At 36.3% G+C, this 15,642-nt stretch overlaps 1 protein-coding gene across 3 annotated transcripts in view; it reads left to right on the forward strand.

Moving 5' to 3' along the window:
- Window positions 1-10,744: 10,744 nt before the first annotated feature.
- Window positions 10,745-15,642, forward strand: part of LOC148940654 (aldehyde dehydrogenase family 1 member B1, mitochondrial-like) — a 136,644-nt gene continuing 131,746 nt past the window's right edge. The window contains exon 1 of one of the 3 annotated variants that reach the window (XM_089105382.1): window positions 10,745-10,779. The gene's annotated coding sequence lies outside the window, so the exon portion shown is untranslated. Of the gene's footprint in view, window positions 10,780-11,585; window positions 11,607-15,642 lie in introns of those variants that run through there. The other 2 variants (XM_089105384.1, XM_089105383.1) reach the window with 2 other exon arrangements.

Consider the following 15,642-nt stretch of genomic DNA (forward strand, 5'->3'; position numbering starts at 1 on the left):
ACGCTGAGAACAACGATAAAATCTAAAACTAAATAAAATCTAAAACTAATATGTAAAAAAAAAAAAAAATATATATACAATTGATGCTACAGTGATTGAGCTCCACAGAAGCTAAATAGAGTTACTTCAATCGGAACACTGAGGCGACTGGCTAAAATAAAATGAATATGAAATAAATTATTCTGTTGCGAAATGATCATTTTGTTTGCTTGTGGTGCTGCAATTCTCCTTGGTCTTATATTTAAACTAGTCCCCTGGTAATTTTGTAAAACCTTATCACCCTCATTAGCTATTGGTTATATATTGTACATTAATTTCTCTTTTTATTTCTTAGCTTTAGATTTTATTTGATTTTAGGTTTTAGATTATTTTAGATTTTATGTTTGTTCCTAGCGTTGAAAACGCCTTGTTTTATTCAGGTGAAATATCCACGTTGTATTACTTAGTCTTTTCCTTCTACTGGACGTAGTCCCGTTTGTTTCCTTCAACTTGAGACTCTTTTTCTCTCTTTGTTTTGTCATGGCTGGCCAGTTCAGTTTTAGATCTTTCAAGTAATCGTAGCCACAAGCGGTCGCAGTCTCGGTCTCAAGTGCACGTGTTAAAAGTTGGAAGTAGTCAAACTTGCAAGTAGTCCCAAGTAGTCATAGTCGCAGTTACAAAAAGTTGACGTTGTAGTCACAGTAGTAGTAGCAACAATGGTCTTGAAAAAGTAAAGTTAATAGCCTTAGTTGCTCCTAAGATATTGCAGAAATACCTTTTCGATAACCAGTATGCACATAGTGTCTTGATTTACTTTAGCATCCCTTGAAGTTTCACCTTAATACCCTTAGCCTTTTCGAACACATCCAGAATCAAACATTCCCCTTCTTTCCTAATGATAAATTCTGTTTGTAAATAATTGGCACATGACATAATTCACAGTTCTTTCTCCAGGGCTGTGGGGCACATGACATCCCTATAGGCTTAGTTATTAGACCTTTTGACTAATTTGAACAAATTAGCTATTTCATAATCATGATTAGTATTTAGGGGGTGGGGTCTAAAAATGACAAGAAGGGCCCTTTGCCTTCCAAACACTGTTCAGTATGTCCTGAAAGGTTCAATTTAATGCCCTCAGTCGTTCCTGAGATATTGTTAATGCGCCCTTTCGACAATCATATTGTTTTGCAAACACATAGTGTGTTTTGATTTTATTCAACATCCCCTAAAAGTAGTAACAAGTAGATGTAGTCACAGTTGCATGCAGTCGCAGTCGCAACCAATCACATTTGCCGCTCCAATAGTAGTAGTGGTAGAAACAAGCGACCTGAAATTTTTTAATTAATACCCTTAGCTTTTCCAAAGATATTGCAGATTCCCCCTATTGCTGGCCTTGATGTACACGGTGTCTTTTGATTTAGTTCAGCATCCCCATTAACATTCTGTGAAGCTTCTCCTTAATACCCTTAGCCTTTTCGAACACATCCAGAATCAAACATTCCCCTTCTTTCCTAATGATAAATTCTGTTTGTAAATAATTGGCACATGACATAATTCACAGTTCTTTCTCCAGGGCTGTGGGGCACATGACATCCCTATGGGCATAGTTATTCCCCTTTCCTAATGATAAATCCTTTCCTAAAGTCTCACACCTTTAGCTTTTATGGACACACCCACGAGAAAATAGATAGGGTTTTCAAACTAAACTTAGGACTAAAGAGAAGCATGATCCTTGAAGGTCACATCTCTCAAAATGTCATTTAGGTAAGTGACATCAAAGTGTACTTCTTTATACAATGTTTTCATGATATTGCAATTCTAAGCTTCAAAAAGATATAAATTCTCAAACTTAGTTTTGAGAACAAAATAATTCGTAGCTTTCAAAATATAAATTAGAACGACCAAGTAAAAGATAAGAAATTAGACCGGTCGTTACTAATGCAACTATCTATAAAATTGCAGGCTAAAGACAAGGTTCTGAGATTTTGACATGAAACAGAAGCCAGAGACATATATATGAGACATAATTGTACTTGGCAAGGCCCTTCAACAGTTCCGATTGTTATTTTGTTTATTTTTTCATTTTAATGAAATTCGAATTAGTTTTGTACATTTTTCAATCATATATTGTATTGATCTTCGACTAGTATTCAAGATCATTTTCAAACAGTTCGTGGTAACGAACTGTTAGTAAGGAGCGACCCGGCTCAATGGTAACCGAAACTCTAGAAAACGGTATTTTGATACAAATAGATTCACCAAAAGAATCAGATTTTAATGTTGCTTTCAAATGTATGAATCTCATCAAGTTTAATCCTATCCATCAAAAGTTATGCGTCTGAGAAAATTTGGCTGATTTTCAAAAAAAGGGGGAAAGACCCCCTAAAACTTATAGAACCTTAATGAAAATCACACCATCATATTCCGCGTATCAGAGAACCCTACTGTGGAGGTTTCAAGCTCCTATCTACGAAAATGTGGAATTTTGCTTTTTTTGCCAGAAGAAAGATCACGGATGCATGTTTATTTGTTTGTTTTTTTTTCCCAGGGGTGATCGTATCGATCCAGTGGTCCTAGAATATCGCGGGAGGGCTCATTGGAATGGTAATTAAAAGTTCTAGGGCCCTTTTTAAGCGACCAAAAAATGGAGGGCAACTAGGCCCCCTCCCACGCTCATCTTTTTTCCAAAATCACCGGATAAAAATATTGAGATAGCCATTTTGTTCAGAATGTTCGAAAATATTATAAGTATGTCTTTTAGAATGACTTAATCCCCCAAAGTTCGCGGAGGGAGGGCTGAAAGTTATGAACTTTACCCAATGTTAACATATAGTATTGGCTATTGGGAAGTATACAGACGTTTTCAGGGGAGATTTTTCCTGGTAGTGGGGGGGGGGTGGGTGGGTCGGGGGTTATGTGGGAGGATCTTTCCATGAAGGAAGTTTTCAAGGGGGAAGGGAAATTGCTATGAAGGGGACGCCGGACTTCCCAGCATTATTTAAAAAAAAGATCAGAAATAAAATATAAAAAAAAAGTTTTTCAACTGCAACAGCAGCAACAGCAAAACTTTAAACGAACAGAAAATATTACATATATAATTGGGTTCACCCCCTAGTCAATACCTCGCTCTTTAAGCCAAAGATTTTTTAGTACTTTCATAAGAGCTATTTATTCTAATGAACGGGCCTTTGTGATTAAGCGGTCATTTTTAAAGAATTGGAACAAAATTCGAAATTTCGCTTAAAGAGCAAGGTATTATGTAGGGGGCGAACCCCCTAATATACGTATTAAAAATATATGAATATAGAAGTTCGTTACGTAAGTTAATTCGTAAGTTACGTATATTTATTACTAATAAAAACGTTCGTACTGAAATTAAACAAGTTTCGAGAAAGCATTAATATGCAAATTTTGCTTTAATTATTCATGTACGGTGAGCCAAGATGCATTTTTCAAAAACGTTCACAAATGAAATAAAGAAAAAAAGTTTTTTTAACTGAAAGTAAGTAGCAACATTAAAACTTGAAAAGAACAGAAATAATTCCGAATATGAAAGGGGCTGTCCCCTTCGCATCGCCTTGCTCTGTAAGCTAAAGTTTGTCTTTCTCACAAATCTTTTTTTTTAAACAATGAAAAACTTTAGTGTAAAGAGCGAGGAGTTGAGGAGGGTACATCCTCTTTCATATACGGAATAATTTCTGTTTGTTTTAGGTTTTAATGTCGCTCCTTACTTACAGTTAAAAAAACTTGTTTTTTTTATTTAATCAAAGTTAAACAGCAAACCATCCTTCTATATCACCCAAAATTTACTCAAGAGTTTTATTTTCATTGTCATTGGATGATTTTTTGATGTCATTAAAAAAAACAAGTTTTTTAAACTGAAAGTAAGGAAGGACATTAAAACTTAAAACGAACAGAAATTATTCCGTATATGAAAGGGGCTGTCCCCTCCTCAACGCCTCGCTCTTTACGCTAAAGTTTTTTATTGTTTTAAAAAATAAAGTTGTGAGACAGAGTTAAACTTTAGCGTAAAGAACTAGGCGTTGAGGAGGGGACATCCCCTTTCATATACGGAATAATTTTTGTTCGTTTTAAGTTTTAATGTCGCTCCTTACTTTCAGTTTAAAAAACTTATTTTTTTTTTAATTTCTGATCGTTTTTTAGTTAATGCAGCTTTTATTTGCATAAAAATTTTACTTTTCTTTTGCTAAATGGATGTCTTTACAAATTAACTTACGTAACTAACTTATATATTCGTATATTTTTCTTCTGGCGAAATATACAAAGTTGCAGATTTTTGCAGATATGAGCTTGAAACCTATGTAATAGGGTTTTCTGTTACGCTGAATATGACGGTGTGATTTTCATTAAAATTCTTTCACTTGTAGGGGATGTTTCCCCCCTCTTTAAAAAATCGAGTAAATTTTCTCCGGCTCGTAGACTTTGATGAGTAAAACTAAACTTGATAAAATTTATGTATTTAGAATCAGCATTATAAACACATTCTTTTGATACATTTATTGAAATCAAAATTCCGTTTTTACAAGTTTCGATTACTATTTAGCCTCATCGCTTGTTTTTTTATTGTTTTTTTTTCTATTTCATATACGTTCTTACGTATATAATGGGGTTATCCCCTTATTCAATACTACTCTCTTTACGTTAAAAGTTAAAAAAAATTTTTATTCACAAACCCCTGAATCACAAAGGCCGTTTAATTAGAATAGAGAGCTCTTTTGAAAGCACTAAAAAAACTGTAGCGTAAAGAGCGAGGTATTGACTTGGGGGAGAACGCCCTCACATACGTTATAATTTCTGTTCGTTTTAAGTTCTAATGTTCCTTCTTACTTTCAGTTGAAAAAACTTGTTTTTTTTTATTTAATTTCTGATCGTTTTTTAAATAATGCTTGGAAATCCGGCGCCCCCTTCATAGAAATGTCCCTTACCCCAAATAAACATCCTCCACGGAAATATTCTCCAGAGTAACCCCCTCCTTTAGCCCCCCCCCCCCTCCAGAAAAAAATCCTTACTGAAAATGTCTGTATACTTCCCAATAACCAATAAATAATGCTGGCATGTCCGGCGCCCCCTTCATGGCAATTTCCCTTCCCCCATGAAAACTTCCTTCATGGACAGATCCTCCAACATAACCCCCGACCCACCCTTCCCGTCCACTACCAGAAAAAAAACCTCCTGAAAACTTCTGTATACTTACCAATAACCAATACTATATGTTAATTAAACTGAAAGTAAGGAGCGACATTAAAACTTAAAACGAACAGAAATTATTCCGTATATGAAAGGGGCTGTCCCCTCCTCAACGCTTCACTCTTTATGCTAAAGTTTTTTATTGTTTTAAAAAATAAAGTTATGAGACAGAGTCAAACTTTAGCGTAAAGAGCGAGGCGTTGAGGAGGGGATAGCCTCTTTCATATACGGAATAATTTCTGTTCGTTTTAAGTTTTAATGTCGCTCCTTACTTTCAGTTTAAAAAACTTGTTTTTTTTATTTAATTTCTGATCGTTTTTTAGTTAATACAACTTTTATTTTGGCTCACCGTCATTGAATAAGTAAACAAAATTTGGATAAAAATTTTACTTTTCTTTTGCTAAATAGATGTCTCTAAATTTGATTACGACGTAGTTTACAAATTAACTTACGCAACTAACTTCTATATTCGTATATTTTTCTTCTAGTAAAAAATACAAAGTTGCAGATTTTTGCATATATGAGCTTGAAACCTATGTAATAGGGTTTTCTGTTACGCTGAATCTGATGGTGTGATTTTTATTAAAATTCTTTCATTTATAGAGGATGTTTCCCCCGTCTTTAAAATCGGGTAAATTATCTCAGGCTCTTGGCCTCTGATGAGTAATACTAAAGTTAATAAAATTGATATGTTTAGAATCAGCATTATAAACCCACTCTTTTGATACATCTATTGACATCAAAATTCTGTTTTTAAAAGTTTAGATCACTATTGAGCCGTATCGCTTGTTTTTTTATTGTTATTTTTATTACGTATATGTTATTACGTATATGAGGGGGTTCTCCCCTTAGTCAATACCTAGCTCTTTACGTTAAAAGTTAAAAACAAATTTAATTCACAAACCTCTGAATCACAAAGGCCGTTTAGTTAGAATAGATAGCTCTTTTGAAAGCACTAGAAAAAACTGTAGCGTAAAGAGCGAGGTATTGACTTGGGGGAGAACCCCCTCATATACGTTATAATTTTTGTTCGTTTTAATTTCTAAAGTTGCTTCTTATTTTCAGTTGAAAAAAACTTTTTTTTTTAAATTTAGTTTCCGATCGTTTTTTAAATAATGCTTGGAAATCCGGCGCCCCCCTCAGAGAAATGTCCCCTACGCCAAAGAAACTCCCTCCTCGGAAATATTATCCCAAATAACCTCCAGCTTCACCCCATCCTCCAGAAAAAAATCCTTTCTGACAATGTCTGTCTGCTCCCCAATAATAAATAAATAATGCTGGCAAGTCCAGCACTCTCGCCTTGGCAATTTACCTTCCCCCATTAAAACTTTCTTCATGTACACATCCCCAAACATAACCCCTTACCCCCCCCCCCCCTCACTACCAGAAAAAAACCCTCCTGAAAACGTCTGTATACTTCCCAATAACCAATACTATATGTTAACATTGGGTAAAGTTCATAACTTTTAACCCTCCCCCCGGGGACTTCGGGGGATTAAGTCATCATATAAGACATATTTATCATATTTTTGACCATGCTGAACAAAATGGCTGTCTCAAAAATTTTGATCAGGTGACTTTGGGAAAAAAATGAGCGTGGCAGGGGGCCTAGTTGCCCTCCATTTTTTTTGGTCACTAAAAAAGGGCACTAGCACTTTTAATTTCCGTTCCAATGATCCCTTCCACGATATTCTAGGACCACTGGGTCGATACGATCACCCCTGAAAAAAAAAAACAAACAAAAAAACAAATAAACACGCATCCGTGATCTTTCTTCTGGCAAAAAATGCAAAATTCCACATTTTTTTAGATAGGAGCTTGAAGCCTCTATAGTAGGGTTCTCTGATACGCTGAATATGATGGTGCGATTTTCATTAAGGTTCTATAACTTTTAGGGGGTCTTTCCCCCTATTTTTGAAAATCAGCCAAATTTTCTCAGGCGCATAACTTTTGATGGGTATTACTAAACTTGATGAAAGTTATATATTTGAAATCAGCATTAAAATCTGATTCTTTTGATGTATCTATTGGTATCAAAAACCCGTTTTCTAGAGTATCGGTTACCATTGAGCCGGGTCGCTCCTTACTTACAGTTTGTTACCACGAACTGTTTGACATTGGGTAAAGTTCATAACTTTTAGCCCTCCCCCTGGGGACTTCGGGGGATTAATACATCCTAAAAGACATATTTATCATATTTTCGACCATGCTGAACAAAATGGCTATCTCAAAATTTTGATCGGGTGACTTTGGGAAAAAAATAAGCGTGGGAGGGGGCCTAGTTGCCCTCCATTTTTTTTGGTCACTTAAACGGGGGACTAGAACTTTTAATTTCCGTTCTAAACTTGATGAAAGTTAACTTGATGAAAGTGCACTAAACCTGAGCTCTAAACTTGATGAAAGTTATATATTTGAAATCAGCATTGAAATCTGATTCTTTTGATGTATCTATTGGTATCAAAAACCCGTTTTCTAGAGTTTCAGTTACCATTGAGCCGGGTCGCTCCTTACTTACAGTTCGTTACCACGAACTGTTTGATACATGTTAATGGTAAATCTATTCAGCAAAGCAGGTGCAGGATCAAAATCCCTGCAGCACTTTCCCTGGCAATTTAGCCTAAGTTAGATTGTCATAGTAGAGTTAAGCATTTTAAGCTGCATCCTCTTTCGAATTTTGTACTTGATTAATTAAAAAAACAAGCTTTTTTAACTGAAAGTAAGGACTTTAAAACTTTAAACGAACAGAAATTATTCTGTATATGAAAGGGGCTGCCCCCTCCGCAACCCCTCGCTCTTTACGCAATATTTTTATTGTTTTAAAAAACAAAGTTGTGAGACAGAGTCTAACTTTAGCGTAAAGAGCGAGGGGTTGAGGAGGGGCCGGCCCCTTCCCTATACAGAATAATTTCTGTTCGTTTTAAGTCTTAATCTCACTCCTTACTTTCAGTTAAAATACTTGTTTTTTTTTAATTTCTGAACGTTTCTGAGTTAATGCAGCTTTTATTTTGGCTCACCGTACATGAATAATCAAAATGAAATTTGCGTATTGATTTTACTGTTTTTTTTTGGCTAAATGGCTTTCTCGAAATTTTGTTCTGACTTAACTTACATATTAAATTACGTAACGAACTTCTATATTCGTATATTTTTATTACATATATTAGGGGGTCGCCTCCTTGTCAATACCTCGCTCTTTACGCTAAATTCAAATTTCGTTCCGATTCTTTCAGAATGACCCAATAATCACAAAGGTCGTTAATTAGAATTAATAGCTCTGATGAAAGTACAAAAAAACTTTAGCTTAAAGAACGAGGTAATGAGTAGGGGGTGAACACAATCATATACGTATTAATTCCTGTTCGTTCTAAATTTAATGTTGCTCCTTACTTTCAGCTAAAAAAGTTTTTTTTATTATTTAATTTCTGATCTTTTTTTAAATAATGCTGGGAAATTCGGCGCCCCTTTCATAGCAATGTCCCTTCCCCCATGAAAACTTCTTGCATGGAAAGATCCTCCCATGTAAGGCCCAACCCCACCCCACCCCACCCCCAACTCCCAAAATAAACAACCCTGAAAACTTCGGTATACTTCCCAATAACCAATAGGCCTACTGTATGTAAACACTGGGAAATGTTCATAACTTGTAGACCTTCCCCCGAGAACTGCGGGAGATTCAGTCCCCACTCTTTAAAAAATCGGGTAAATTTTCTCAGGCTCGTAGCCTTTGATGAGTAATACTAAACTTAATAAAATTTATATATTTAGAATCAGCATTATAAACACATTCTTTTGATAAATTTATTGACATCAAAATTCCGTTTTTAAAAGTTTCGATTAGGCCTACTATTGAGCCGTATCGCTTGTTTTTTTTTGTTTTTTTTTTATTACGTATATGAGGGGAATCTCCCCTTAGTCAATACCACGCTCTTTACGTTAAAAGTTAAAAAAAAATTTGATTCACAAACCCCTGAATCACAAAGGCCGTTTAATTAGAATAGATAGCTCTTTTGAAAGCACTAAAAAAACTGCAGCGTAAAGAGCGAGGTATTGACTTGGGGGAGAACCCCCTCACATACGTTATAATTTCTGTTCGTTTTAAGTTCTAATGTTGCTTCTTACTTTCAGCTGAAAAAACTTGTTTTTTTTTAATTTAATTTCTGATCGTTTTTTAAATAATGCTTGGAAATCCGGCACCCCCTTCATAGAAATGTCCCTTAACCCAAAGAAACATCCTCCACGGAAAGATTCTCCAGAGTAACCCCCTCCTCTAGCCCTCCCCCCTCCAGAAAAAAATCCTTCCTGAAAATGTCTGTATACTTCCCAATAACCAATAAATAATGCTGGCAAGTCTGGCGCCCCCTTCATGGCAATTTCCCTTCCCCCATGAAAACTTCCTTCATGAACAGATCCTCCCACATAACCCCCGAACCCCCCCCCCCCACTACCAGAAAAAAACCCTCCTGAAAACGTATGTATACTTCCCAGTAACCAATACTATATGTTAACATTGGGTAAAGTTCATAACTTTTAGCCCTCCCCCTGGTCCCTTTGGGGGATTAAGTCATCCTAAAAGACATATTTATAGTATTTTCGACCATGCTGAACAAAATGGCAATCTCAAAATTTTGATCGGGTGACTTTGGGAAAACAATAAGCATGGGAGGGGGCCTAGTTGCCCTCCATTTTTTTGGTCGCTTAAAAAGGGCACTAGAACTTTTAATTTACGCTCCAATGAGCCCTCCCACGATAATCTAGGACCACTGGGTCGATACGATCCCCCCTGGAAAAACAACAACAAATAAACACGCATCCGTGATCTTTGTTCTGGCAAAAAATGCAAAATTCTACATTTTTGTAGATAGGAGCTTGAAACCTCTACATTAGGGTTCTCTGATACGCTGAATATGATGATGTGATTTTCATTAAGGTTCTATAACATTTAGGGGGTCTTTCCCCCTTTTTTTGAAAATCAGCCAAATTTTCTCAGGCGCGTAACTTTTTATGGGTAGCACTAAACTTGATGAAAGTTATATATTTGAAATCAACATTGAATTCTGATTCTTTTGATGTATCTATTGGTATCAAAAACCCGTTTTCTAGAGTTTCTGTTCCCTTTGAGCGGGGTCGCTCCTTACTTAAAGTTCGTTACACTAACTGTTTGATTCCTGAATCTGTCATTAAAAGTTGTCAGTAAACCCTAGACTTAAAAATTTTTGAGTTTTGTCATTGTTATTGTGAAGGCAAAATGCGCCCACTTTGCGCCGATTTTTTTTTACATGCGCAAAATCGGCGCAATGTGCCAATTTGAAAAATTCAATGCGCAATCAACTCAAGAAAGCGCTCAAATGGTGCAAATGTGCACCACCTGGCAACTATGCGGGGACCACTGTATATATAATTAGACATACTGTTGGACCAGAGTTTGCAGCCCTAGTTATTCATGCCTTCCTAATTTTTGTCAGCAAACTTGCATGCATGCTAGAGAGCATCGGTAAACGTAGTTTTTACGTTTGCTTTGAATAGCTAAGGCTGGTACAAAGGAAGATTAGTTGGACTAGGTCAGTTATAAAAATCCAGCTGGATTTGTGTGAGGTTAAGTTTTATGCTTTTTCTCGATTTTATTTTAATATTAAGGGTTTACAAAACAAAGACACTGCTGTAAAAATGGGTTGTATTTTGTCATAAAACAGAAGTTAAACTGCAAAAAAGAGATATACCATTCGACTCATGATTCAGAACTTCCCAAATATAACAATCACAACCTTCACCGTTGAGTTCTCGCAACCCCCGCCCCTGATATTTTGATGTACCTCTAGGCTCTATAAAAAAAGCATTAATGTTTAATATTTTTGGTAAAATTCTATTTTAGCTAGGGCTACTTTTGGCTATCTTGGAAAGTGGTTAGGTTAGGAAAATGAAAGGTAAAGTTCTACTTTAGCTACTTTTGGCTATCTTGGAAAGGGCTTACGTTAGGAAAATGAAACTTTCAGGGATGGGTCTACGGGCTAAATTATGTCCCGGGAATGTATTTTCAAGTACCTACCTCCAAGCTTCACAAATTTGCTCAGTCACAATTTGTAAGGTTTTAAAGATAAAGAAACAAACTTAACTGCATAGTCAGAATTGCATCCTGAAACCAAATTTAACATTTATTTGTGTCAGAAATTAATTTATACCAGTTCATGGTATATATTTTCACATTAGGGGGTGGGTAAAATTTATTTTTGACACAAATGAATATTTAATTTGGATTCAGGATGGAATTCTGACTGTAGAGGTAAGCTTGAACTTTACCCCCCCCCCCTAATATATAAATATATACCCTGAATTGGTATATAGGTATAGGGGCGAGGATAAGGTTCATTTCCAACACAAATGAATATTAAGTTTGGATTCAAGGTGCAATTCTGACTATAGAGGTAAGTTTATTACTTAGCTACCTAAACCGTCCGTTAATATAAATATTACCCTTAAAAATGGCTGTTTTTTTAAGTGGCCCTATTTGACTGTATGAACCAACTGTTAATGAAAAGTAAGTGCCTAATAACTAATACAAATCAACAAAAATCGTAAACGTTTGTTTGAAGGGAGGTGGGTGTTAGGGGGCCTGGAAATGGGTCAAAACCTTTCTTATTCCTGATTCAATTTTCAACTTGTAGCCGTAAGCATAAAAACAGCTTGACGGCATGGTCCCCTCCTCAAGGAAAAGTCCTGAAAAGAGCCATACATTATTTTGAAAAAATAAATGAAGCATGCAACCTTAAAACTAAAGCCATTAACGTTGGACTTATCGAACTTTTTGATTGGATTGAAATTATAACTGAAAATTCTAGGTTCAAGTGGACACCAATTTGCAGAAAAAAAATTAAAAAAGATCAACTAAAAAGAGGGCGTAAAAGGGCCAAGAAAATTCTTATTAACAGTTCTAACTATAAAACCATAAGACCCAGGCCAAGTGAACCTTAGCGTGGCAAAAAGATTATTGGCATGCGTCCTCCTCAAAATTTCAAAAACTGTTTCCTTAGCCAAGGCTATTGGACATTACGACACGAAGAGGGAGGGTGTTAAAAGATCCGAAAATTAGCTAAAAACCTTGTTGTCTCTGATTAGTTTTGAACTGGGAGCCACAAATTACCATGCCAAGAGAAACCCAACAAACAAAATTTAAGTTGGGGGTATGGTCCCCCTACAAATGGTGCTCGAGAAGGGCCTTAAACTTTTTCTGATCTGGTCAAAATTTTTGATTTGCTCGACACTTACATCTGGAACTGCTTGTTCCAAAGGGATCTCTTCTCGCAAAATAAAAATGAGAAAAACTATGTTGATTTCTGTGAATATTGAGCAAAAAAGGGTCTACAAGTTTGTTTTTTCACTGAACAGGGTGGAGCTTAAAACTTCAGAGTCTGTGGACGAAGTGCATCCTAATATAAAAAACAAATCAGTCCAAAGACATAGCCTCACTTCCGAAAATGGGACCCAAAAAGGCAAAAGCATTGTTTTCAATTGCCTTAAACTTTTAATGATTTTGGCTTTAGCTAAGGCAACCGTACAATTTTGTTGAAGGGGAGGTGTGGCATGACAGAGTATAGTAGGGGGGGGGGGGGCGTAAAATAGCCAAAAAATTGTAGTCTTTGATCTGTTAGATACTTACAGCCGTAAGTCTCTCGGCTAAGGGGAACCTAACGTAGAGCAAAGAGCTTATTGGACCAAATGGGGCCTAAAAGAAGTTCTTTTTTTTCGAGCACTAATTTGGCGTTTGGACATTTGGCAATTCGGCACAGAGCGTTTTTTCTCGATCAATTCTATAGTTTCATTTAGAAAGGGCAAAGAGTTAAAGTTTCATTTAGAAAGGGCAAATTATTCTGTATATTTCATATACGGAATAATTTCTGTTCATTTTAAGTTTTAACGTCGTTCCTTACTTTCAGTTAAAAAAACTTGTTTTTTTTATTTAATCAACATTCAAAATCCAGCACAAGCAATCTCAATCCTATTACCTCCGACTTATTATGTATGCATGCCTAAGGTAAGGATATTAAACTACTATGGCTAAGTTTCCCATAATAGATAAATTAGCTAGAAAGATATTTTTAGCCAAAAAGCCCACCAAAACAAACAAAACTTTGAAGAAGTATCCATCAATGAAAATTGAATACAAATACAGCAGTGTTCTAGGCTGTAATTTCCTCGAGGGGCACCACTCCTCAAGGTCGCCGTACAGCACAGTTTTCAGTCACGGCTAAGGTTCAACAAATTCTTGAAAGGTTCAACCTGACACTACTTTGAGGCTACACCAGCAGGATATTGTTTTCGGATATAGGGAAGGAGGTGGGATCTTATGGAAGAGCGGAGACCCCAAACCATCTCAACACCGAAATAAATCCAACCTTTTATGCCCGGTCTATGCCTCATCAGAGCATCAATATGAATCATCCCCTGAAACGTAAAACAAACAGCCGTTGTCACAAATATGACTAGGATTATGCCCAAACACTCTAAAGACCTTTACTTTTCTTCGAAAAACTCTTTATTTAAACTGACATCTTAAATAGAATAAACTTCTTATTATTTTGGGGTTTAAAACATTATAGCAGAATTTGGGCCAAAACGGGGCTTATCAGCACGAAGTCAGGCAATGCTATATCGTTACACATAGTATAAGGCCATAAGGCCTCAATGTTTTATTAAAAAAAAATTACCAGAGGCACTATATATGGAAAGGGTTGTCGCTTAAACTTTGGAGGGGGCTCATTCGATTGGAAATCGGAAGTTCTGATGCAGTTTTTAACAGTCAAAAGTGATCGGGGGACAACTAGCCCCCCAATGCCCATTTTTCTCCAAATACAGATCTGATCATAACTTCAAGATAGCTATTTTGTTTAAAATAGTTCAAAGATCAGATAACAAAACTCCGGAGTAAAAACAACCCTCAAAGCCCGGGGCAAGTGTTGTGAGCTATGCACCGGGGGGGGGGATATTTCATTTCCTTTATTTAATACTGTAAAATCTAACTATAATACAACGATGTACAAAAAAGAGTAAAACGAAAGGACAAACATACGAAGGATATTGCAGCCCCAAAACCTGTGCTTGTAGGGGGTAAATCACTACAACAACATTACAAATGCGTTAAAAACAACACCTATTTTGAAACAGATAATAGAAAAGTGGCAAAATTTACGGACAAAATAGAAAATATCGACGTAATCAAAAATACGGACAAAGATCAAAATACGGAAATTTTACTCCAGGTTAAAGAGTCTACAAACACATTTAAATGAAATGAAATAAAAATAAGATTTAAAAATAAATCTTAAAGTCTGCTTAAACTGTCACATAAGCTTCTGAGGCAAAGAAAAAAAAATGAAACTATTTTGGATTTTTAATCAATTTCCAAATGAAAATTGGAGGTTCTGAGCCCTTTCTTCAGAGTTAAAAATGATCGGAGGGCAACTAGCCCCCCTCCCCCTCCAATTCCTCTTCTCCAAATGCACCCGATCAAAATTTTCAGATAGCTATCATGTTCAAAATAGCCCGAAGGTTAAATAATTTTGCCTGCAAGGTTGACAAAACCTCCCACAGCCCCCAGAACAAGGATCGTAAGTTATGCAAGCTGACCATTGTTAACAAAAGGTTTATATGGAAGGGATGGTCGTATAGATTTCTGAGAAGGCTCATTTGATTTAAAACCGAAAGTTCTAGCTCCCTTTTTAAAGTTAAGAATGATCGTACGGCAGCCAACAATACCCCCTTCACCAACGCCTTTTCCCCCCAAATATTTCCGATCAAAATTTTGAGATAGGCATTTTGTTCAAAATAGTCCAAACAATAAATAATTATGGTTCTATGTTACACCCCCCCCCCCGCCCTCGAGGCAAGGGCTCTAGTAGAGATGCCTTATTGACTCCAGGGGGGACTCCTTATATGGGCATAGAACCACGTGGTTTTTGGATTTTGTCAGTGAGAATGAAAAAACAGGAATATTGTCACATTTATGTCTGTTTTTATGGATGGTTATGTGTGTTGGTCGATTTATTTGATGTTTTTGTGGTCTTTGTCAGTGAGAATTAAAAAACAGGAACTTTCTCACTTTCATTGACTATAGAGTCATTAGGGAGAACACGTGGTTAATGGGGTCAATGTTATTGGTGTTTTTTTGGGCACGCGATAGAGTCATTAGGGAGAACACGTGGTTAATGGGATCAATGTTTTTGCTGTTGTTTTGAGCACGGGATAGAGTCATAAGAGAGAAAACGTGGCTAATGGGGTCAATGTTTTTGTTGTTGTTTTGGGCACGCAATAGAGTCATAGGGGGGACAAGGTGGTTAATGGGGTCAATGTTGTTGTTGTTGTTTAGGGCACGCGATAGAGTCATAAGGGGGAACACGTGGTTAATGGGGTCAATATTATTGTTGTTGTTTTGGGCGCGCTCTCAGCGAATGCCAAGGTCAATGT

The sequence above is a fragment of the Artemia sp. Qi Xiang Cuo genome, chromosome 19 (assembly GCF_049724085.1).
Source record: "Artemia sp. Qi Xiang Cuo chromosome 19, ASM4972408v1, whole genome shotgun sequence".
NCBI classification, from domain to species: domain Eukaryota; kingdom Metazoa; phylum Arthropoda; class Branchiopoda; order Anostraca; family Artemiidae; genus Artemia; species Artemia sp. Qi Xiang Cuo.